Source organism: Ambystoma mexicanum, chromosome 1q, assembly GCF_040938575.1.
Source record: "Ambystoma mexicanum isolate Mex_15411 chromosome 1q, UKY_AmexF1_1, whole genome shotgun sequence".
NCBI lineage: Eukaryota > Metazoa > Chordata > Amphibia > Caudata > Ambystomatidae > Ambystoma > Ambystoma mexicanum.
The window spans coordinates 648,938,457-648,962,981 of NC_090922.1; positions in this window are offsets into that span (position 1 = coordinate 648,938,457).

The window sequence follows — 24,525 nt, forward strand, 5'->3', positions numbered from 1 at the left end:
TCAAGCTGCATATCCGCAATCCTTCTGTGCTAGCTGCAAGTGGGTGCATTGTGAATGAGGGATTTTGCAGCATTTAATTTGGTCTTTTAGCACACTTATGTGTGGTTGTGAGGAATCGCCACCTGGCAAGTGTGTGGAAGTCCTGGCTTTTTTGATTATGAATATTTAATCACACGATGCAGGTAATTTCATCCCCGAAAGGGAAATCTTCTGATCAGATCCTCATAATCTCCATGCCTAGTGTATACCTGTGCCCTGCTGCATCAATATCCTGTCTGCAGCAACTGCTCTACGAGTGGCACAGAGCAGGTTCAAAGGACACAAGTGTCCCTTTGACTGCTGCAGGGACAGCTAAGTCTCTGCAGCACAGAGGCTACGTTTAAGATATGCGCCCCTGTACCAAAACCCTATTATTCTGAGTTTACTGTCCTGGTGGCAGATGCATCTTTAAATATAAGCCATACCTGAATTATGGTTTTCTCATAATTATTACATCCACAGTTGTTTGATATCACACACGTGTTAGCCCTGTGAGCCCGGCACAGCTGTGACAGGATTATGTGTATTCTCCAAAGACAGGCTGTCTTTGCTACTGCTAGCAGGACTGTATCCTTTGAGATTGCCTCTCTTTGTTCCTCTGTGAGGGCAGGTAACACATTCCCCAGAGAGACTGCCACACTATAGAAAGCTGTCCTGGAAACAGTAATCAGAGGGCGCACCCATTCACAACAGGAGCAGCCTCACAGTAGGCTGCATAGCAAAATGCCTTTCATACTATTGAGAAGGAAAGGGGGCGGGGTTAGTGTAGTGTGGGGTAAATTTACCAGCCCAGCAGAACTCCCCTGCACCACCAAACTGCATTTTCTTCAGTTACAAGAAGAATGGCTGCACTGGGTCTGCTGAGCACATATTCCCTGGCATCGCCAAAACTGCGTTTTAGCAGTTGCAAAAGTAATGGCTGCGCTGGCTCTGCTGAACACATATGGGGCGAGATAGAACATAGAACACCCCGAGAAAGGCTGCATTTATTTTCTTCATGTGCACCAAAGAAATGAATTCAAAGGCAGCTTTGCTCTGCGCTGTTATGCTGCCAGCTCAAAACCTCCAACTGAAAGAAAACATTTTCTGTGTTTAAAATGACTTTGCACTGGTGTTATTTTCATCTTCCAACATTTCATAGTTTGGTACCAGTAAAACACAGCCATGCCCAGCTATCCTCTGGATGAATACCATCAAAGGAGGGCCATTCATCCCTGAAAGGCATTGTGTGTCAAGTAAAATCTGTGAAAGAGCAGAGAAATGTGTTTCAGGCCGTACGGCAAGCGTTTACTTTTGCAACAAATGAACACAGGCACAACTCTTTACAAGAAGCTTTCTCTCGCCCTTTGCTTATGTTAGTTTCAAAGAACCCTTTTCTTGAACAGATCCCTGTGTATGAGAAATTGACCAGATCTATGGAAATGTTCAGAATGAAGATGCGGGGAAAATTCCATTTGTAAATTACTAGGGAAAGTAAAATTAACCCGTGTTTCACTGCTCTTCAAAGCAGTGAGTTTATATTGTACAAGCTGAATGGAAATTATAGGTAAATTGTACTCTGTGTAATTTATTTTTCCCCACAAAAAGTACTTCAACACCCTGGAAAGGCCAAGCAATTGCTGTCAACCAGTTCTTGCAAAGCAGGCCCTTCTAATGTGCCAGCCCCATGGGAAAGGATGTTCCTTTACGACATGAAAGGCCCAGAGGTGTGGGAAGTGGTGACTTAACAGACTGAGCTGTATTGCTGCAGCATGGGACAATGGACAGCCCTGTCACTGAAATGCAAATTCCTTTGACACCTCTCCTCAGCTTCAACTGCCTAGGATCAAAGGGGAGTCATAGCAACCTCTGGGCAAAGCTGACCAGAGCATGCCATTTGGCTGGGGGGTTGAAAGGACTTCCCACTTTTGGGAACAAAGCCAGCCCATGTGATTGAAAAGATTTTTCAGATAAAGACATTTATTTCAGTAATCTAAAAAAGCAGGAATGTAAAATTTTGACAGCTTGAATGTAATTTTGGCACCATGAAAATAAGACGATGTGGATCTTCCTAGCATGTGGGGAACGCAAACTGCATCAAAGTGACATTTCTGTGGAAAGCGTGCATGGCACAGTTATGAAACTTAAATGCAAATGTGTCTGACATTGATAAGCTTCTGTGTATCCATTTGTAGATTTTTAGGGGAACTATTTTCCATAGAAATTGTGAAAAGTTGGCCGATGGACTAAACTTCATCGCACAACCTTGGGGTTTGGAATAGTATGCTCCATGTGAAATATGGTATTTGCCTATCTAATTTGTATAAGTTTATAAATATGAAGGTTTTGTTTCATAACTAGTTTTGGCAAAAATAACTATAGTATAACAAAGCACCTCATAAAAACACACACACTAAAACTGAGTCACTTCCTTCAGTCCAATCTGCTTACAGGAAGGCAGCAACATTTACAGCCTGACCTATCCCATCTTAGAGGTAGGTCCAGCTTAGTTCTGCCCACATAGTAAACATCCTCTGATGTCATACAGCCTATATAAGGAGGAGACAGTCAAAATTCAGGACATTAAAAAAAAATCAACAGCTATAGATCCAGACATTCCACATTCTCACTGCTAGATTCCCGACTCCAGTGCCAGGCCAGGGGTAGCTGATCCCGACCCATGCAGTACCTCCTATACAGGCAGAACCACCATCCAGAAATAAACCCTACAAAAATCCCAATAATTCAGGGAAAAAGGGGGGAAGGCTGCTGAACCCTTTTGGGATTATCCAGTAACCAGACCTGCTTTGCCCAGCTGATACACCCCACTGTCCACTGAGACCAGACCCTCATTGCCTCGCTTTGTCCCTAGAGGAGAGCTGTCGCTGCGCAGTGGCCAGACCCCTGTCCCGCTGTCCAGAGACCTGGATGGCTGTCCAAACTACCCCATCCAAGGGCTTTTTGTGAGTATCACCCTTCCCCGGTAACCAGAAAGCTGCACCCATTGCTTTTTTTTACCTTGTATTATGCCCAATCCCATAGAAATCCTATAAATACCCTAGTAAATTCTTAAATTGTCAGAATCCTATGTGTATAATGTCCTTTGGGAAATGTGTGTTAATCTCCATGTGTTAGCACCATTCTTTCCAAATCATTTCAGTCCATTGTAGAAGTCCTTAGTAGTATTTGGATTAAATTAATTAATTCCCATAAAAAGAGGCACAGGCCGTGAACGGGTTAACATTGCAAATTAACCTTCTCGCGGGCAGTGTCTTTCTTTAATAATCTAGCCACTAAAAAAATAGTCTCAGTAGAACCTGTCATTTTCCTTTTCAAACCTATTTTGCCCGTGTAACTGCTTTCATTATAAAAACTGATTTACTTCTCCTACAAAGAATCCCATACTGTCCCCATCCAGAGTCACCCTTTCACTTTAGTATCATACCTGTTACATGCCTTTGTACGCTAGCATTAAAACCGACTTCCAATTTTGATTGTTTAGCTCATTTCTGAAGTTTTTTGCCTGAAACGAAGCAATTGCAATTTTGCCACGTGTGATTCTTAATGCACTGTTTTTTCCTCCCAAAGTTGATTTTCTAAACTGTATGCCCCTTGTTTAGTACCTTGCCTTGTAGCTTGTGAGTTTTCTTGCTTCTTTGATACAGCCACACACATTCTTGCCTTATCTGTTCAACTGCACATGCAAAATCACCATTCAGAAATTCTGAGTGCCATTTTCCTCATGTTTCAAGGGAGCTTAATGCGCTTTTGGTCTCCCATTCAGGGGTGGTAGGTTGGATTTTCATTCTGATTTTTGCCTAGTATACCTGACTCCTTGCTACTCCTCTCCACCCACACAACATTTGGTTAACAAGGGTATGAGAGAGTGTTGCAGGGGGAATGTCTAACTCTGGTGCCATTTAAAAGCACTACTTAAAAAGTATTCTTGCTTTCATTCAATTGTGCATTGTGTATCTTATGTTAGAAGGTTAAACTAAGTGTATCCTATCATTTTACTGTGTAATTATCACCAAACTGGTGATTGCTGCCCTATATTGAATGTGTTTGATTTGTATTCAAAATTAAAAATAAATAAATATTTCATTATTACACTTCGGCCTGGTTCATAGTCCATTGCGACACGGGGTGTACGTTAAGGGGGGGTGTGAGACGGGTTGGATGCCTTCTCAAAAACTGAATCTGAATGAAATAATTATAAATGCGTTTTGATGTGCTCTGCATACCTGGCCAATAGATAGAGTTCTGGTCTAAATTCCTTAACAGTAGACAGAGGGACTTCTTTACAGTGGGAGGAATTTTGCATCATCTTGTTTCTCTCTGCTTCTGTCTTTCCTTTCTGTACCCACCACACCCTGTATCACCAAGCACTTTGGGTGAAATGGCAGAAGGCAAAGTTCACTTGTTCCAAGAACAGGTGTTTGACTCCTAAAGCAGGCTAGCCTTCATTCAATCACCTGCTGGCCTCCTACTCCTTCCTAGATTCACTTTAGCACAAACACCTAAGGAGGAATTCTGTTGGACCTCTGTTAGGAGAATAGACTTTCCAAAGCCCTCCACAAGAGAGGTGAAGACTGAGTGTCCAAGTCGTCATTACAGTGAAGGACTAATGAAGGTGTGCACCAGCATTCCTGCCTTTCGGACCCTGAGAACAAAGACTATTCCTGTCCCGGAGACACCTGAGATGGACTCACAGCACCTGAGAACCAAGACAGCCAGGATTCCTGTAGTTCCAGCTGTCAAACCATCTCAAAACTTGATGTGAGCATGTTTGACTGCATCAAATCCCTCAGGTGACTGCGGAGCTGCATTTGGCACTCACACGTTCTTTGAACCGCTGATCTACACATTCATACCTGTTTGCTGCCACACCATGCTAGCTTAGCGCAGGATTGCCTCAGCTCGAACTACAAGTTCTTTGTTTCATCTGCTTTCATCAAACTACTGTTCGCCCCACCATAATCTTCACTGCATATAGGAAAACACAAGTCAAACCGCCCCCAGTGGACCCTCGAGCCTCGATCATCAAATGCTGCATCGGCAGAGGCATTGCTAGGGGGTTCTGAGGGGGCTATAGTACCAGGTCTTTTGGTTGTAGCCCCGGATAGAAGCTCAGGGGTTACCCAGCCCCAGTCACGTTAGCCCCAAAGATAGCATAGCCCCAGATCTTTTCCAGACCTAGCAACACCCCTGTGCATCGGACTGCCCAAAGTGATCTGTGCATCCAGTCGCCAACACCTTCTCCATCTACTCAATGGTCGAAGCAGCTCTGGTGCTCCTCACAATTTCAAACCTTTGCTGCAGTCCAGCACAACCCGTCACCTGCAACTTCACAGTCAAAATGTTTGTCAACAGACATTGGTTGCCCTCACAATCCACTCTACTTCAAGCATTGCTTTCGAACCGCACAATTCTCCTGTTCGACTACTTCTTGACACCTCTCCCACGTGACCGTTGCACTCAAATAGCCTTGATCCACACAAACAGCACTGAACAGCCTGGCTCAGTGTAAACAAACTATCAAGAAGGTGTTATTTGCCCATATCTGCCCTCTTGGTCCATTTCAGGCACTTGACAATAGTTTGGTCACGTGTGAACCTCTTTCCTCAAGACATGTCAATTTAAAAGAACATTGTGGTCATTGAGATTGCCTTTCACCCCTGTATTCTTGCCCACAGTGCTGCATTCTCTCTCGTATTGCAAGGTTGGATTTGTACAGTTCTTCTGTTTAGATTTCTTGTAGTTGGTGTGTTTAATTAAAGTGTATTTATTTGTATAGAACCGTGTTTGGACATTAGCTTTATTTTGGACTTCCATATTTTGCTGTTTGGGTAGCATCAAATTCAGGCCGCTCTTTAGAATATAGCCTTCCCTCAGCCCACGTTTCCACAAAAGGCAATTGAGGTATATCACTTTACTATGTCTGTTTTACTTTTATGATTGGGATCACTGTTGGTTAGTAGAGGTGTGAGGGCTCAGTCGGCAGTTTATTTACTTCTCACCTCTATACAACTGCAGAGCAGAAGTCATTTTGTCACAGTGGGGGCCTGTGTGCTTATTATTTTGGTACATAATCACTTTCTACGAAAATTCATTTTGGGGGTGCGGGGGGGTTTACCTGGCTATGTGAATACCCCATTGTTTGTTGACACATGACCTTCACTCATCTTTTGCCACTGCATAGGTTGTGCATCCTTTGGCACCAGCGACTTTGATAGAACGGGTTATTGTCTGTATTTGCAGGAACGTGGTGGGTGTCACAGTTCTCACGCAAGTGGGTTTGTGACTTTTCACCTGCGCTTTATAATTTTGCTCACGTGTTGGTCCTTTCACTGTGCAGAAGTCGGTGTGCTGCCACCGCATTAATCACATAGGGGGCTTGTGAAGGGGCCTTTCATTTATGGATGCATTCATGGAGACATGCTGGTATGTGTGCCAACAAAACAATGCGTAATTGACTTGTGGTTTAGAACTAAGTCACATATTCACTGGGTATTTGTGTCTTTCTCCATGTGCCCAATGTTCGTGACTAGTGTAGAGGCGTGTGGCACACATTTCTGAGTGTTTGCCAAGACGTCGTTTCACGTCTCTGTAGTGACATGACTCGTGTGTTACATTTCCTCGATCAGGCGCTATGCCAAGTCTTCCAGAAGCACTGCGTGTATTATTTTTGAAACGATACGTCTTGTTTTGTAAAATCATTTTTGAAAAATGCATTATAGTACCTGTTTGAGGAAAGTAAATGCATATGAAATTAAATCATCAATTCACATAACTTCGTTCCCATAAAGGAACATACACAGTAGTATCCAACATGGCGTGTGCATTGTGCATACAGGGCTGAAAATGTGTGCATCAGAAACCCCCCTAATCCCCACCCCACCCCCAACACCCACTGCACCTAATACCTCCTTTTGGAGGTCTCTCTCCTGCATCTTTGTTGTCCCTTTAGTGAAAAGGATGAGCTGTTGGATCATTGTACTTAAAGAACACGTTTCTTTTAGCAAGATGTTGATGGGTAGACGCATGTTATACATTAAGTATTTTCTTATCAAAAGGTGGTCAATTTACCGCTTGGTTTTAATGTCACCTACAACCCCGTTACCGAACAACTCATAATGATCCCCTTAGACCGCCTTTCTGAATCGGCTGGGGAATGCTGTGGAAAGTGCCCACATTTAACATGCCGGTCGGTATAGGTCTACCTGACGGATCTGACGGTTTACAGTGTGCAGCAGTGACAGGCAACTAATTCCGTTGGTCCACCGCCTTCCTATGCACAGCACTGCTATGTGCAGTGAACATGTACTGCTTTTTGAAGTGCATACATGCATGCACAGCAACGATTAGCAATGGGTACTGCTATAATAAACATGGCGCCCGCCAATTCTGATGGGTTCCTGGCCAGTGTTCACAATCTTAGAAGCAACATCCCTACGAATCCATCCTTGTCACAGGGATCAAGCGGTCTTCCAGGACAGGTTTTGGATTCCCCAGACAGTACTGGTAACACTGCTTGGAAATTGGTCCTGCTCCTTGTGAGGAAGCAGTAGAGAAGGGGTCACGGCACAGTAAGGCACGGAATGCATTTTTTCCGTGTCCGCCTCATTCAGAATTGGGCCGTTAAGATTCTTTTGGTAACGATATATTTCAAAAAACATTTTATTTGATGCACTTGCACTTTAACTATTTCATATTATAAATTGAGGAGCCGAGGAACCAGACCACGTTACAGTGGTGCACATTGGCAAACACACACTCTTTGTGTAGTATACTGTCAACTTGGAGGCACAGCACTGGATGCATGTGCAGCCTTATGGGACTAAACAACACCCACACGGATAGGTGGCTGCTCGGTGGAGGTGAATGAAAACATTACATTAAATCTGATTTTTTTAAAGTGTCAGGTAGTTCAATGTCCATGGTATACATTTAGGGCGATGGAACTAAAAATAAAATACTCAATAGAAAATAAAGATTTGTAAAACTGTGTTCATTTGGCTAGTATTTTAGTTTCCAGCGGCCTGTGTGCAGCATGTGTTCATTTTTAGAGGAGCAGGGTATCCATTACGCACTCAGAAAATGGAGTCAGTTCAACATTTCTTTTTTTCCCTTCGACCTTACATTTCCTGCAGAAAGGGGAAAGGTTTCTTGAGGTGAACCTGGAATGCTGCCATTCCTTCTCCCAGTTTGTAAACACGATGCTAAAGTAATCCACCTCATGCTTGAGCGTTTACTGGGCTTCCAGACTGCCGTCACTTCACATTTAGCAGTCTTGCTCTGTCAGCCAAACTTTAGTTACGGAAACAAGCCTGGAATCCCCTTATATTGAATAACCGGTACCGTTATACTCCGCACAGCAGCAATTTGGCATGCTGATGTAGTGGGTGATGAGGGACTGATGTTGTCCTGCTACTGATCAATGTCAAGGAGGAATTGTTTCCGGTTCGACTTCTTACCATGCTTACCCCTCGCACTAGTATCTGATGCATGCACCAGATTGGTCCTTTTCCATCCTCTTCTTCCTTAATTTTTTTTTTTTTTTTTTATTATAATGTTTTGTTTGATTTTACAAACTTTTCATTTTCATTTCTTCATATAAAAGAATAAAAATAAATAAAAAAAAAAAAAGAAAAAAGGAAAAAAAGAATTATAAAAATACGACAAAAGAAACTAGACAAAGTGACATTATGAAGTAGGAGCATCATAGAATCCTTGTTTCTGTTTTCTTCGTTCGTTTCAAATGTCATTTGTTAATAGCTATCCAGAATTTAATAATTGTTAAAATTAACTTTTGATCTTGACCTCTTAGCAAATTGTCCCATCTTTCTTTGGTTGTTAATTCTTTCTTTGATATACCAAAATAGTCTCTGTGTAGAGATCTTTGGTCTTTCAAGGCCGTGCAAATCATAACCAAATGAAATAAAGTTTCTTTGTTGGTTGCAATTTTACAAAAACGGCAGGATGATGTTATTTTGTTTGTTTTATCAATCATAGCTTGATACTCTTGTGTTGGTAGGATATTCAGCCTAAATCGGAAGAACAGGTCACGGATATGACAATCCGGGAAGATGTTTAGATAGGCAGGTAATTCGTGTAAGGCTCTTGTTTCTATTTGGCATTTTAGATGTCTTTTGTATTGGGCTTGATCACCGATGGTTTGGATCCAGTCGTTCGTCTGAATTTTACGTTTGGCATATTGAGGTCTATTGATTAACATTTCTTCAGATATATCGCCAGCTTGCATTTCCGTTTTGATTTTAGAACTCCATTTTGTTAGTGCTGTGATATGAAAAGCGTTTTTTTTTTCTCTCAATATTTCTAATGACGGGATCTTATCTTTTGTGATTATTTTTCTAAGAAGGTCCATTTGCTTCCATAGAACGATGGATTTAATGGATTGGAGAGCTAGTTCGAATCGTATTCTTGCCATAGGAAAAGCCTTTGGAAGGGATAGTGTTTTTCTCCAAAACAGCGCTTCATATCTAGTCCAATTAATGGATTCGTAGTTGATGAGGGATTCAGAAGCATACGATAGAACAGGAATTACTTTTTGTTTGTACAAGGCTATTATTGGTCTAAAAGAATATGTGCCATACTTCCTATGGAAGAAGCTGCCTTGTCTGGCCAGAGATCTGGCTTTGTCCTCTAGATAATTTTTCCATTCCTGTTCATTTGCAGAGGAGTTGATCATCGCACCCAAGTATTTCATCGACGTTGTCATGGCGATCTCATTTCCATCTAAGAGTATTTTTAGGCTGGGTTTATGGGTTTTCTGTGGGGCGAGTCTCATCGTCCTTGTTTTGTTACAATTAATCACTAGATCGTTCTCCTGCATAAATTCTTGGGTTTTATCTAGAGATTTTTGTAAGCCCGCTATAGTCTTGTCCAGAATGATGATGTCATCAGCATAAATTAAAGTCTGAACAGTTTCGTTGTTGATTTTAGGAGGATTCGCTACTGAGTTTTGAATTTGTTTGCTAAAGTCAAATGTATACAAATTATACAAGCACGCAGCCAAAGGGCATCCTTGTTTCAGGCCATTAGAGGTTTGAATTGGAGAAGTAACTGTACCGTCGTTCGTTAGGCGAACTCTAACAGAGGTATTTGAATAGAGTTGCTTGATGGGGTGCAAGATTGAGTCTGGGCAACCCCAGGCTGTCAGTTTGGACCATAGCTTTGACCTGTTCACTGAATCAAAGGCCATTTTTAAATCTATGAAGATTACATAAATTTGATGTTTTTTTTGTATTGCCTCATGTTTAATCAGGTTCAGGAGTAGTAAGTTCACATTTGTTCCAACTTTCTTGATAAAGCCAGTTTGTCTTTGGTCTCGTTTGGCGTTTTCTATTGCCCAATTAGTGAGTTTTATAACAAGATATCCTGCGAATAATTTGCCCAAGGGATCCAACAGGGCTATGGGTCTATAATTTGCAGGGGATTTGCGGTCTCCATTTTTGTAGATGGGAATCAAAACAGCAGAAGTCCAACTTTGCGGAATTTGTTTCGTTTTTTCTATCAGTTGGAGGAGATGAAAAAAGAAGGCTGCCCATTCTTGCGGGTTTGCTTTAAGGGTAGCGTTAGATAGACCGTCAGGTCCCGGTGCTCTGGAAGGGTTCAACTCCATGATGGTGATTCTTATATCCTCCACATCCCAGTTGAGATTCCAAGGTTCTTTATTTTGCATTTTATTAGTTAGAGACACATTTGGATAGGTGTTGTACAAGGTTGTAAAATGCTTTGTCCATTCTTGAGCTTCGACTTCTTGGATCATAGCGGTTGCTTTGGAAGCAGGATTGAGCAGAGTCCAAAAGTTCCTTGAGTTTTGGTCTTTTAGAGCTGCTAAAATTGCTTCAGCGTCATTCTGTTTGGTTAGAGCTTTAATTGTTTTAATTGAATTAGAGTATTTTTGTTTTTCTTTTTTTATTTTGATCTCAAAGTCAGGTTCTTTCAATTTTTTTAATTGTCTGATTTGTTTTTGAAGCTTCTTTTTCTTCTGGGCAATTTCAAGATTGAATTGATGCTTATGACAGACAATAGGATGGTGTTTTTTATGTGATGGATGATGGTATTTCTCGAGAATCCAACTATAGTTAAGTTTTGCATGATCATGCAGTGTAGAATCTTTAAAAGTTGACAATAAGTCAGGTATTTGATGGTTTTTAATGCGAATTCTATTGAGAGCATTATTAATCTCGAGAGGTGGCAAAATTATTCGTGGATATTTTAAAGTTGCTGAGTCCCATGTGATTCTTATTTGGTGGTGATCGCTGGAAGTTTGAGGAATGTTTTCAGTAGAAGTTATTAGAGTTCTCAGGCCTTCTGAAGAAAAAATGTAGTCAATAATAGAATTTGTGTTGTTACAGGACCATGTTGGAATCGGGATTCCTTTATTGTCCACTGCAGGGTCGATTAATGTGATGTTACGAATCGATAATTCTTTTACCCATTTTTTAGCTCTCTCTGATAATGCATTTCTGTCTAGTTTATGGCCTTGTTTGTCAAATAAATGGAAGTTGAAATCCCCTACAATTAAAAAGACCGTTCCATGGTTGAGTGAGACTAAATTATCGATTTCGTCCAGTATGGATTCCAGGAATTTATGGTCGTTCATTGCTGACGGATTCCAGTATATATTGAAAATAGTGATGTAGTTATTATCCTTACATTGATCTTGGTCTGTAAATAAAGTTGAAATAAGAATGGTCACAAGCTGAGCCCAGGGATGGATGTTCTTTCTCGTTATAATTTTCCAAGATGGATTGATTTTCACTAGGATCATCATACCTGAGGCTGGTCGTCCAAGTTGAGAGGAGATTGCAGGGTTAGATAATGTAATAAACCCTTCGCAAACTACCTCCTCTTTCAGCCAGGTTTCTTGTAAACATATTATCTCAGTTTCATAAAGCACAGATGATCCTTCATTAAAAAGATGTTTATGGCCTCGAGTGTTCCACGAGCATAGTGAAATCACGCTCGGTTGTGTTGGATTTCTTATTGATTGTTATAAGTATGTTTTCTTGGTCGCGAACCGATGATCGTTGTATCGTACATTTGTGTCGAGGGACCGTTCTAGATCTCTCCATCGCCCGCGTTTCTTTGTAAATTCATTTCGATCAAAAAATGCATTTTCCTCAGTATATTTTAAGGTTTTGTTGTACACATTTGTTTTATTATGACGATAGGAGTCCATTATCGCAAGTTTGTCGGTGTATTTGTTCAAAGCCAAAAGGCTTGATACAGTAATTTCTTTAGCTTCGAATCCCAGAATTTCCAATTGTTGTTTAGTAGACAATACACGATTCATAAGTTTTTCGGAATAGAAGTCTATCTGGACAGAGTCCATTTTGTTTTTATTAGGAAATAGAATTACTTCTATATCTCGCGATTTGATATCCGCTGTTTGTGGAATAGCATTTAGGAGGCGTAATACATTTGCTCTATTCAATATTACAGCCTCATCATTACTTGCTGCACAGGAAGCTAGAGAAATTCTGAAAGCAAGAGACCTTGTTTTCCAGTTAAGAAAGGTCGGTCTAATCAGTGGAGGGTCCGGTTGAGCTGAGAGAGACATGTTGTTACTTGGTTTTTGGTTCACTTCTGACTGTGACCCTGCGTCATCTTCAGACACTTCTGAGTATTCTAAAGAGATGATAGAGGAGTGCTGAGAAGTGTAACTCAAGTCCGCAGAATCAAAAGAAGATTCTTTACATTCGTCTAGCACAAGAAAGATCTCGTCTTGTGGATCTATAGAGCTGAACGTCTTATGTGTCATAACTTCAGGAGTTGTAACGTCATCAGAGTTATTCTCGCCATCGATTGCTGATGCAGTGATTTTATTAGAGGGATCTTGATTTATAACTGTCAGTAGTGCATCTAGTGGTTCCGATTGCATTTTATCCATATCTTTATTGGATGAGGTTGGTCCAGTATCACTTGACGTAGAGGCAGCAACATCTGGCAGGCTGCTAGAGTTAACCTTTTTTTGTTTTTCCCTTCCGGTCTTGATTGTGTTTTCTTGCACGGATTTTTGTACAATTTGCATTTTTCTTAAAAAGGCCCGTGAGCCCGTTTGGAGTTTTTTTGTGAGTTTCTTTTTGTTTGTTTTTGGAAGAGGTGATATTCCCACTGAGCCTCGTTTAGTCAAATCAAAAATGTCAAAAGGGATACATGCCGGCGGTTCAGAGTTAGGAGTAGGGATCATATGATTTGGATTTATTGTACCGCTGTTGATTGGATGTACTTCAAGATCGGGCCGTTGTTCTGTTTTTGGACCGTCAGTTTGTACAGTGTTATCAATAGTTTGAGATTGTTTTGCTAGACCTGCAGAAAGGGGCAGCACTAGCGATTGTTTCTTTATTTTTTCATCTAACATTCTTTTTGTGATGGTGGAAACAGTCTCCATTAGATTTTGTTTATCGGCACGATCTTGTCTTGCGATTTCGGCCAGTCGACTTTGCCATATACGCGATGTTTCTGCTTCATGGTTTAGACGTTCTTGGATAGTTCCAATAAAACTTTCTAAATACGTTTGCTTGGTCATAATCATTGCCAATAAGGTGGCTTGATCTTTGGTAGAATCTACCATTGCTTCTTGTAATTTTAAAAAGGGGATCATAGCTATAGAAAGTACAGCGACTAACGAGTTTTGTAGTTCCAACATCGTCGTAGGTAGTCTGTTTGGTTGGTCTTGAAAGTCGTCTGTTCCTTCAGACATCTTAGGGGGTAAGAACGGATCATGCTCTATATTATCTTGAATGGTCTTTGGAGAAGTTTTTATATGTGCATAGAGACCCTTAGGGACAATTGGGGTCGAAGTGTTTATTTTTGGAGCTATTGTTGGATTCTGATTATCTCCGAAAATGTCTTCTCTTTTTTGTTGGGAATCCATGATTGCATTGATTTCAGTTATATCAAGCGATAATCGTGCAGTACGAACTGAGAGAGGTTGTGGTTTGTCATTGACAGTCGTTTTGTTTAATAAATAAGAAGATTGCCATTGTTGTTTTGCAAGTTTCGCTCGATCCCTAAGGGTTTGTGAATGACTGGGGTCGTCAAAAATAGTATTACTTTGCACTTCCGCAGGTTGAAAACGCGGAGGTGGCGGCAAGAGAGAATCCGGCTCGATATTCTGGATTAACTGTATTGCTGGCATTATATTTCCAGGGGATTGTTGAGGTGCTGTTAAATGCTGGGCCTGCTGATCTGCTTGCTGTAATTCAGACGCCAAGTATACATGCGGAGTGGAAGATAAAATCGGGGTTCGTTGCCCTTTTGTATCAGTTTTGGTAGGACCATTATTAACCATGGATAGCGTTTCATCCAGTTTGCCTTGGAGGCGAGTTCGAGGTTTGATGGGCTCCATTTTAGGGGGTATATCACTCAATGAGGAGAATAACAGTGGGATAAGAAATAATATATGGAGCGTGCACTTACCGCACACAGCCGCAAACAGCCAACAACAGCCGCGCCCTTTACTCCACTGCGGGCTTCACGCCGCAAGGGCCGCTGGGTGCAGCTTTTATGGGTCTTCCTGGAGGTGTGGTCAAAAAAGGGTCACGTGACTCCAGTCACGTGACAGGCCAGGAAGAGAAGGTGCTCGCTTCAACTGCTAACGGCTCCAGCCGTTAGACTGACGCGAATCGGAGCAAGTCGCGGTTGCAGGTAAGGAAAGATCACAGCAGCAGCCGCACAGCCAACAACAGCCGCGCCCTTTACTCCACTGCGGGCTTCACGCCGCAAGGGCCGCTGGGTGCAGCTTTTATGGGTCTTCCTGGAGGTGTGGTCAAAAAAGGGTCACGTGACTCCAGTCACGTGACAGGCCAGGAAGAGAAGGTGCTCGCTTCAACTGCTAACGGCTCCAGCCGTTAGACTGACGCGAATCGGAGCAAGTCGCGGTTGCAGGTAAGGAAAGATCACAGCAGCAGCCGCACAGCCAACAACAGCCGCGCCCTTTACTCCACTGCGGGCTTCTTCCTTAATTATTCACTGGAGTTTCCTCTGAGCTTTCTCTTATCTCTTTTTGGCAACTCCGTTTCTGATGTCCCAATTAATGAATGAGCTTCAGCAGTTATCCCGTGTCCGTCCTGCGCCTGGAATTGTACCAAGTTCATGAACTTGGCAAATACTAATTTTCGGTCTATATGTCTCTTGGTATCCTTTTATGGTGATGGTTACCCGGCAGCAATATTTCAACCACTGTGGTTATGTTTATTTGTGTTGTCATGGCCAACGGGGGAGGCGGGGATTTGGTGTAAAGGGGGTCCTGTACAATGATGCTTTCCACATAGAGAGTTCATAATGGATACGTGTTTAATCTAGATTCATGACCTATGCCAAGCACCAGTTGTGTACTTGCTCTGAATTTATGTAACAGCCAAGCAGTGGTCCCAGGTTGCAAAGTCATCGCAGAGAGATGTCTTTAAACCATGAAGTGTCTCCCCAGAGGCAGGCACCTTTGCCTGAGAGCAGAGCCTCACACTCTGGTTGATCAGCACATGCAAGTCCCATTGATGAAACACTGAATGTAATGGTAATTTGAAGACATAGAGGGAGCACCAAGGCAGTTTTGGCATAAGATCAAAAGGTGTATATTTGGTGCCAAAATGCAGCACTCTTAATTAAATACTACAAAGAAGAAAAATATACACAAGAGAATGCACTTTACATCTCCACTATTCTGTACTCCAGTATTGTGTAACAGTATTACTGGAAAGCACCCGTATATGCGTAACAGACATGCTGGGAAATCCTGCACCCAATAACTGAAATAGTTAAGTAAAGTAAGTGGCAAAGCCAGCTCTATTAACAATCCACATATAGCAGGAACAGCAATAAGCGCACAAGTCTCAAGAGCTCTCAAAGGTACAAAACAACAAATTAATGAAACAACGAATTATAAATGAAAAACACTTCATACCTGATGTAATACTACAATCTTAGTTGCAACAACCTATGTGGTCCGGGGGGGCGATTTAGGGGAATTGTACACATATATAAAGTATGAGGATTAGTCTTTTCATTGGGTATAGCTATCTGATGGCCACACCTTAGACCATCCCTAAATTGATACATTTAACAAAGATATCATCTCAGCAATAGGCTAATGCAACCTGAACAAGGTGGCCTCACGTTGAAAGTTGTAATTGGTTGGCATCTTTCTTACCAACCTGAGCACTTGGCAGGTCATCAGCACATGAGCAGAAATAGGAGTAGGGGAAGGGAAACCCAGGAACTGCTTTCTTCTAGTTAAATAAGACAACATCCCTTATTTCCTATGCCACGAGCCAGGCATCTAGCTTTACACTTGGCCTTGTCAGGTGCCTCTGTTCTTGGAATTTGTGGGGTCGATGAAGGTGGCTATCTGTGGCTTCCAATTATAGGTCACGTGTAAGTAGACCATGTTTTGAATTAGTTTACGATGCTTTTATCGTGATTTTAGTTAATATTAATGTGAGTGTTATTACCCTCTTTGGCCACTGGAGACTTAGTCGATCTGTTCCTTATACAGTGTTACGGTCCTAATTAATCAGCACCTGGCATTCAAAGGCTATTCTGTACTTAATCTGCAAGAAATATGTATTACGCTCTGGGGAATTATTATCTTCTGTTCTCTTCGTAGACATCCAGACCTCCAAGTTGCATGGAACTGTATTTCAGTGAAGTCAGCCAGTCCAACTACCTTACAGTCTCAAGGCTTCTCATTCACTCTAATGCAGCTCTGCCATCCATATTATACAAAATGGACACTCATTACTTTTCCGTTTGTACATTAGCAAGCTATAAGTGCACATCGTTTGTGCTGCATTTCAGCATATACATTGGTTATGTCATATTCTTCATGTCTATATGTGTCATGATGCCTACCCCCAGGCATCCGGACCAAGCCCATCAGCCCCAGGAGCAAGCATCTAGACACCCGAGTTAAACTATGCGGTTACCGATAAAGAATTATTAGCCATCAAATCCGCCTTCAAGGCTTGGCGGCATTATCTTCCCGGTGCCAGGCATACCATTATGGTAATTACCGATCACCGGAACTTGCAGTATTTAAAAACAGCCAAGGCCCAATCGTCGCGTCAACTTCGATGGGCATTGTTCTTTGCCGAGTTCGATTTCATGATCACTTATCGACCAGGTTGTAAAAATGGCAAGGCAGATGCCTTATCCCGAATAGGGATGGGAGAAGCATATGTGAACCCGGAACCGGTGCCTATAATTTCAGAACAAAGAATTACTGGCATAACCACTCTACAGACACTAGAGGATATTCAAGTAAAGATCCAACAACTCTTCGATCCAACAGCCCTGCAGGACTGGGTGAAGAAAGGCCCGGACTATTCAGTCATGAATGACCTACCTTATTATCAAGGGCGACTATTTCTACCAGACAAGGAACTACAAGAACTAGTCATCTCCAATTATCATGACACCCTGATTGAAGGACACCCAGGTATTGCAAAAACTGAAGCTAAAATTCAGAGACAATTCTGGTGGCCCACCTGGCGAAAAGACATAGGGCCTCATTACGACCCTGGCGGAAATCGTGGCGCCAAATGCACCATGGAGCACGGCGGAAAGCTGCCTATAGCGCCATGGGGGTTGGCGGATTTACCGCCCCATTCCGACCTTGGCGGGGCGGTAAATCCCCATTCCCCATTTTACCCTTCCCCATTCCCATTTTTGCCCCATAGGGTATAATGGGAGTGGGGAAGGCGTTAATTACGCCACCGTAAAATACGGTGGCGTAATTAACAACAAGGTCCCGTAGCGCCATGGATTTCTCCGCCCAGAAAAACCAGGCGGAAAACGCTCCATGGCGCTACGGGAACTCGTAGTAGGGCGGACGGGTCCGCCGCGAATACCGCTGGCGTAAACCCACTCCGCCAGGGTCGTAATGAGGCCCATAGTCATTTGAAATGTCTTGTGGCATTTGCGCCCAAAACAAAAGTCAGAAGAAAAAAACAGCTGGCCTCTTACAACCTTTGGATATTCCACCTACACCATGGCACACCATATCGTTAGACTTTATTACAGATCTACCTCAATGCAATGGATTTAACACCATTCTAGTTATTGTGGATCTTTTTTCCAAGATGGCCCACTTTATTCCTCTAAAGGGATTACCTTCTGCTTCAATTCTGGCTAAGGAGTTCCTCAAAAACATTGTTCAAATACACGGATTTCCTTCCGTATTGGTCTCTGACCGAGGTAGTCAATTCATTTCACATTTTTGGAAGAAATGTTGTCAACTGGCGCAAATCGACGTGAGGTTATCAACCAGTCACCATCCCCAGACCATTGGTCAGACGGAGAGGACCAACCAGACCCTTGAACAGTACCTACGTTGCATGCTACACCAGACCGAAAGTAATTGGAAAGATATTTTATGGATTTCCGAGTATGCATACAATAACTCTGTACATTCAGGACCCGGACAAAGCCCCTTTTATACCATATATGGACATCACCCTCAAACCTCAGAACTAGATTCGCCTCAGCATTTAGAAATGCCTGCAGTTAGTCATTTGCATTCTACTATTACACAAGCCTTTAGAGAGGCAACAGAACATTTAAAACAAGCAAAAGAGAAATATAAGAAAAATGCTGATCAACATAGAAGTGAAACTCCACAATACCAGATTTGGGATTAAGTTTGGCTGGCTACAAAACACATACCTCTGAAGGGAACTCAGACGTTTAACCCCAGATATTTGGGACCTTACACTATTAAGGCCATTATCAACCCGGTAGCCGTCAAATTGGAATTACCCTCTAATATGCGCATTCATCCTGTCTTTCATGTTTCACTTTTAAAACCAGTTCAACCAGGAACAAGATTAACCAAACCACCCGACCCCATCTTGATAGATGGAGAACCTGAATTTGCGGTAAAAAATATCCTGGACTACAAGATGGTTAAATCAAAACTTTTTTATTTAATCGATTGGAAGGGCTATGGACCACAAGAAAGGTCATGGGAACCTAGTGACCACGTCCATGCATCTCAGTTGGTGAAAAGATTCCATCGGAACTTCCCAGACAAACCAGGGCCCAGGGGACAAACAACTTTAGGAGGGGCCTTGGGGGGAGTGCTGTCATGATGCCTACCCCCAGGCATCCGGACCAAGCCCATCAGCCCCGGGAGCAGGCATCTAGACATTTAGTAAAACCTCAGCAGCCCCGGCTAGGGGCTATCTGGGTTCAGTCCTGGCACCTTAGGCGCAAGGCTCATAGTAGGAATCAGTCCTGGTGCCTAAGGCGCCAGGATCATAGTGATTACTTACCTCAGGCAGACCATGCTGCAAATGACTCCCAATCCAACATGAAGCCTGAAAGGGACTGTTTTTCTACAGGGACTATTTTTTACTCGGGTGTGGTTCTAGGGACTTCTTACCTGGGACTACTTTTGAGGCTATTTAAACCACACCCGACCAGCAACACACGCTTTGCGTTATTCTGCATCCAGCAGCGTAACACTCACCGTGCCTGCAGCCTGCATCCAGTCTTCTGCCACGCCCGCCTCGAATCCGGAGCTCCTAAAACAAAGAGGAAAGAAAGGGGCAAGGTTGGAAAATGAACTTATTTCTATTCCACACCTGATTCTGGATCCATCTTGTCTACGGACCTGTAAAGAACATCATTTCTGCACGTGCCGCACCTCCAGCTGCAGCGCTGTGCCATACTCACCAGTCTTCACAGCAACCTTCGGGTCGGCGCTGCCGCCATCATTTCTTCGCCGAACTTCGGCACCTAGGAGACAAAACAAAACCACAAGGTGAGCCGAGGGAACCAACAAATATCATTCTTACCACCATAGACTTACCTGATTTACCACCGGAGGCATCCTTTTGTGACTCTCCATGTTTTCACGTGCCGCATCTGTAAAGAGAGACAAAACAACACATTTTCCTCGTGCAACATTTACCGGACAGCGACGGGTAATACAGACTCTTACCTGAGCGCCACCAGCTGCCACAAGAGCATCTTTTCATGAGCCAGCTGCAAGACAAGAAAGGAAGGGGGGAACAAGAGTGAACATCGGTCATATTGAACTCTATGAACTTAATACTTACTGGTCCTCGCCAGGAACCTCAGAGTCAATACCCTCCGGAACTCTCCCGAGCCTTCAAACCAGTGAAGTAACTGGAATCGACGCACCCCTGCAAATCCACAGAGATGGAGAGCTCATCTTTCAAGAATATAAGGTGAGATTGCTGTGAGGGCATTTCGGAGGTGATTAGTTGGGGAGGACTGTGGGGGTGCCATCACTTGAATCCACAAGTGGCTAAATCCATCTCTCCACTTGCAGGAGAATATTTCTACGGGTTAAGCAGACAAGATTAGGAGGGCAGATCCAGTCAGTCATCGCTGCACTACGCATCACGTGGGTGGAGACCGCAGCTGTCCGGGTCTGACCGACGCCCCTGTGGGAGCCAGGTGAGCGTAACAATATGGTGCAAGCCATATTCTTTGTGTCTAAATGCACGTTTGACCTAGTATTCGTGTTTCTTCATGGTGAATGCATATCTGCTCCTTGTCTATTGTAATGGCGTGTGTCAGTTAGCAGTGTCTGTGTTTGCTCATGACCGGAAGTACTCACATCTATCACTATTTTGTAGATGAGCAGCTGCATGCCTCTTCAGGAAACCCCACACCCCTACCTCCTATATGTTGGAAGTCTGAGAGTGTGCTTTGTTTGACACCAGCAGTTGTGCCAATACCACAGCGTATATTCAAAAGAAAGTACCTCCCAGAAGGGATGATAATCTGAAGGAGGAACTCCCTGAAGGAATATGAAAAAGAGCAAAGAAAGAAGTCTCTGACGTCTTAAGAGAGTATGAACAACGTCTCAGGATATTGGCTGAAGAGGATGTATGGATCATACATAAACGAATGATGAAGTAAAGAGTCAAGCAAGCTTTTTAACATGAATAAGAAGATTACACATGCATGAAGTACTGAAAAGAATCAAATATTCAATAATTCTACAGACGCTGAAACGCAAGGTAGACTAAGTCATCATAGAAGCTGGCTATATGTAGTGAATAGAATGCAGGCAGAGCCGCCATTATATAGGAGCTGGACATCGGTATGATGAATTTTAGTAAGCCAGGACCCGTGAAGAAGAAAGGGAGAATTGTGTTGCAACACGAATAAGCTCAAATCGTGGAGCTGTATGGCGAGGGTATCTGGCCTGAAGTCAAGACTGAAGCAGCCAAGGTCGGCTATCTATTCTGGAAAAGAGTGAATGTGCGAAGGATGAATCATTTCTTGTTAAGGTACTAAGAAAGAACACCAAGAGTGCCAAGTTTTATTCATTTAAGACATTTAAAACCTGCAAAATGGACCAAATTGTGGTTCCTGTCACGTGAGCCAAGGATTAAATTAGAGTCTAACTTGGAGTCCCAAAACACAATAGTGAGTGCCCACACTCCCATATATTCTTAGAGACAAGGATACTTTGCATGGCCACGTTTAAAGACAATCTTCATGGCATAAGGCTTGGGTGATGAGAGATGCTGGCCTAATTGGGTGGGGAGGTAGAGTCAGGCCCACCTCCTTGCATCTGGGTCTGGGCTTACGTGCTGCTAAATAAACCGAATGTTCCAGACATGGCACAAGCGTGCCAACCAATAGTAGTGGTCCATATAACGAAGGACCTTATAGTTTAAAGAACAATGAGAAACCCTGTATCTAATGGTTTTAAAGATTACATGTTTTAGAGGTAGGCATGCATTACCCATCTGACAGTGGGCAGCCAATCACAATCCTAGTTTCTATATCATCTGTATTTAGATGTTCCCCTTAAGCCTATCCTCAGTAGGTTTTATTATTTGCCACGTATAATGTCACCATGAAGTGTTTTTAGAGAAGAAATCAAGCGTACATCCATTGATATTAGTTGTAACTCCCTGTTTTAGATCATTGTTAATTAATCAGTACTTTGCCATCTTCCTGAGTTTGTTCGGTTATTTGGACTTGGAGTTATTCTGTGAACCCATCCATTGCATGCATGTTTCTAAAGGGCTATACGCTCACATGGTAGCGGTGCAGATGGTGCGAAAAGATCCAAACTAGTTTGTCTCCAGAGTTTCGGATGATTGGGCTTGCTCATATTTGTTGTTTTAAAAATGTTGAAAAGTGGTGATTTAAGCCAAAGTATATGGATTATTTAACAATCTTGTAAGTATCGACAGTCAAGCGCAACTTGTCATTATGTGGGATACTCCTCTCATGCACCTATGCAAGACAATGCCAAAGCGTATGACCAAGCTCAAACAGTATAGTGCGGAATGGGTAAAAGGCCCTGCAGATAAAATGTTCATGTCGTGGCCACAAGGGGGATCATTGTCAAAAGCGATATTGCAACACATGACAACATTCTTGCACGCTGCGTACAAAGGGAAGAAATTAAAGAAAAGATTAGTCATTTTAGAGCTCTGGAAGATGTATCAAGAGGAAAGAGAAGACCTGCCACCTGAGGAGTGGTTGCCAAATCAGCATAAGGAGGAAGGTGTTGAGCCCTCAGCTCCCCTTACCTCACCTGAAGCAAAGGGTGTTGCTACAGAAGAAATAGGGGTGTATCCTTTAAAGTAATTGAAAGCATTGACGGGGTATAGTAATACGATATATAAACCCCCCGGTTATAGTAGTGACCATAGTCCGGAGGAGAATAAGAGAAAGGAAGAGATTTATAAGATCATACAAGACAAGGAAAAAAAGAGTGAGTGGACAAATTTGTTGACAGAAATAGACAGGGAGATTAAGAGATGGCAAGGAGACGGGTTTATGTTTACATACTGTCCCGACTGGGGTTTATACAGAGGTATTACCATTCTATGTCTATATGATGAAGTCACTCTTGTCACTACTAACATCACCTTCGAAAATACAATAGGTTTGATGTATAACTTGAATTAAGCCAACATATCTATGTGATTGTTTGCACATGACTTTTGCCTTATAGGATTGTGATTTCTCTTTGTTTCGTTCTATGTTTTTAACATTTTGGACCTATTAAGCTCCAATATTTTAACATGTATTAGAAAAATAAAACCAAATAATTGTTCTATTGCAATACTAGCTTGGTGCATATCTTGTGATATTTGTTTGACACAAGACTGTGATTCACTTTTGCCCCATTTCAGTTCACATTAACCAGCCTAGCAGTGTGACACCATTAGGTAGCTTGTTTTGGGAACCTCCCCCTTTTTCTATAAAGAACATGAGGCCAAAAATACGATGGGAACGAGGGGAAGACATTCTTCCGATAAAATAAGTTATGCCAGCAGTATCTAGAGTAGCATTAGAAGAAGAAAGATTTGATGCGGAAAGCATTGGAGTTAGGATCAATAAGGACTATCAACAGTTAAGGCGAATTAGCGAGTATGGAATTCGAGGGAATGGTGATCGATCCCCAGTACCTCAATCACGAGGTGAGGAGAGAAACCTCTGACTGAAATTGGATAAGGGGGAAGGGTATGATAGTCACACTAGTTGGGGACTAGATATGTCAGAAGAAGAAATAGAGTCTGGTCTTGGGGCAAAGGAGGGAACATGTGCGTACCTGAAGGAAGTCTGCAAATGGATAAAGAAGTGAGATTGTTGGATTTGGAACAACCTAAAGATAGAACACCAGATCCCATAGCATATCCTGAGCATGCCTGAGGACGATCACATAGTGAAAAGGGAGAGTCGCCACCATATTTAAACGACTGAAGTTCCTTACCCACAAGGAGACAGACACGGACGATTATGCCTGCCATGGATAGACTAATAGTGGGATACGACTATTGGACAGGGTTTACGCAGTTTCCTTTGTTATAAAAAGGGGGAGCAAAACTACTGTATATTCCATGGTCACAGATAGACAAGGATAACTTAAGATGCAAGCACCCTAGTTTGACTTCAGGCACTGGGAAATGGATATACTAATGAGAAAAAATGACAGGAGGAAATAAGTTGGCCATATGGGAGATAAAAGGTCTCCTGGCAGCCTTTCATAGAGAGAGGGCTGATGACATATGGAGGAGAGAGGGATATTCAAGTGTGACTGCACAAAACATAGGGCATGATGGGGGACTGTTCAATAATTGTAGAGCAGATGTTTGGAGGGCACTTAGGGTACAGTATCCTGACACATCAAATATGGGTGCAATTATGACACATAAGATGAAGGAAGATAAAGACCCTATTGTTTATATTCAGGATTTTCAGGGTAAATTGGAACTTGAAACTCGGGAGCTGTGGAAAAAGACAGTGGCACTATTTTACCACATTTTCTGTCAGAGGTTGCCTGATCCAGTACAGAGGCAGATGAGAAAACAAGTAGGGATGGAAGTGAAGCCATGGGCTGAGATACAGCTGACGATAGTACGCCATTGTCAGTTATTACAAGAGAAAAACAAAAAGAAAGATGAGGATAGAGTAAGCCAAATTAGTTCAGAACAAGTTGTCAACATTTGCCATAGAATGGGCCGTATTGAT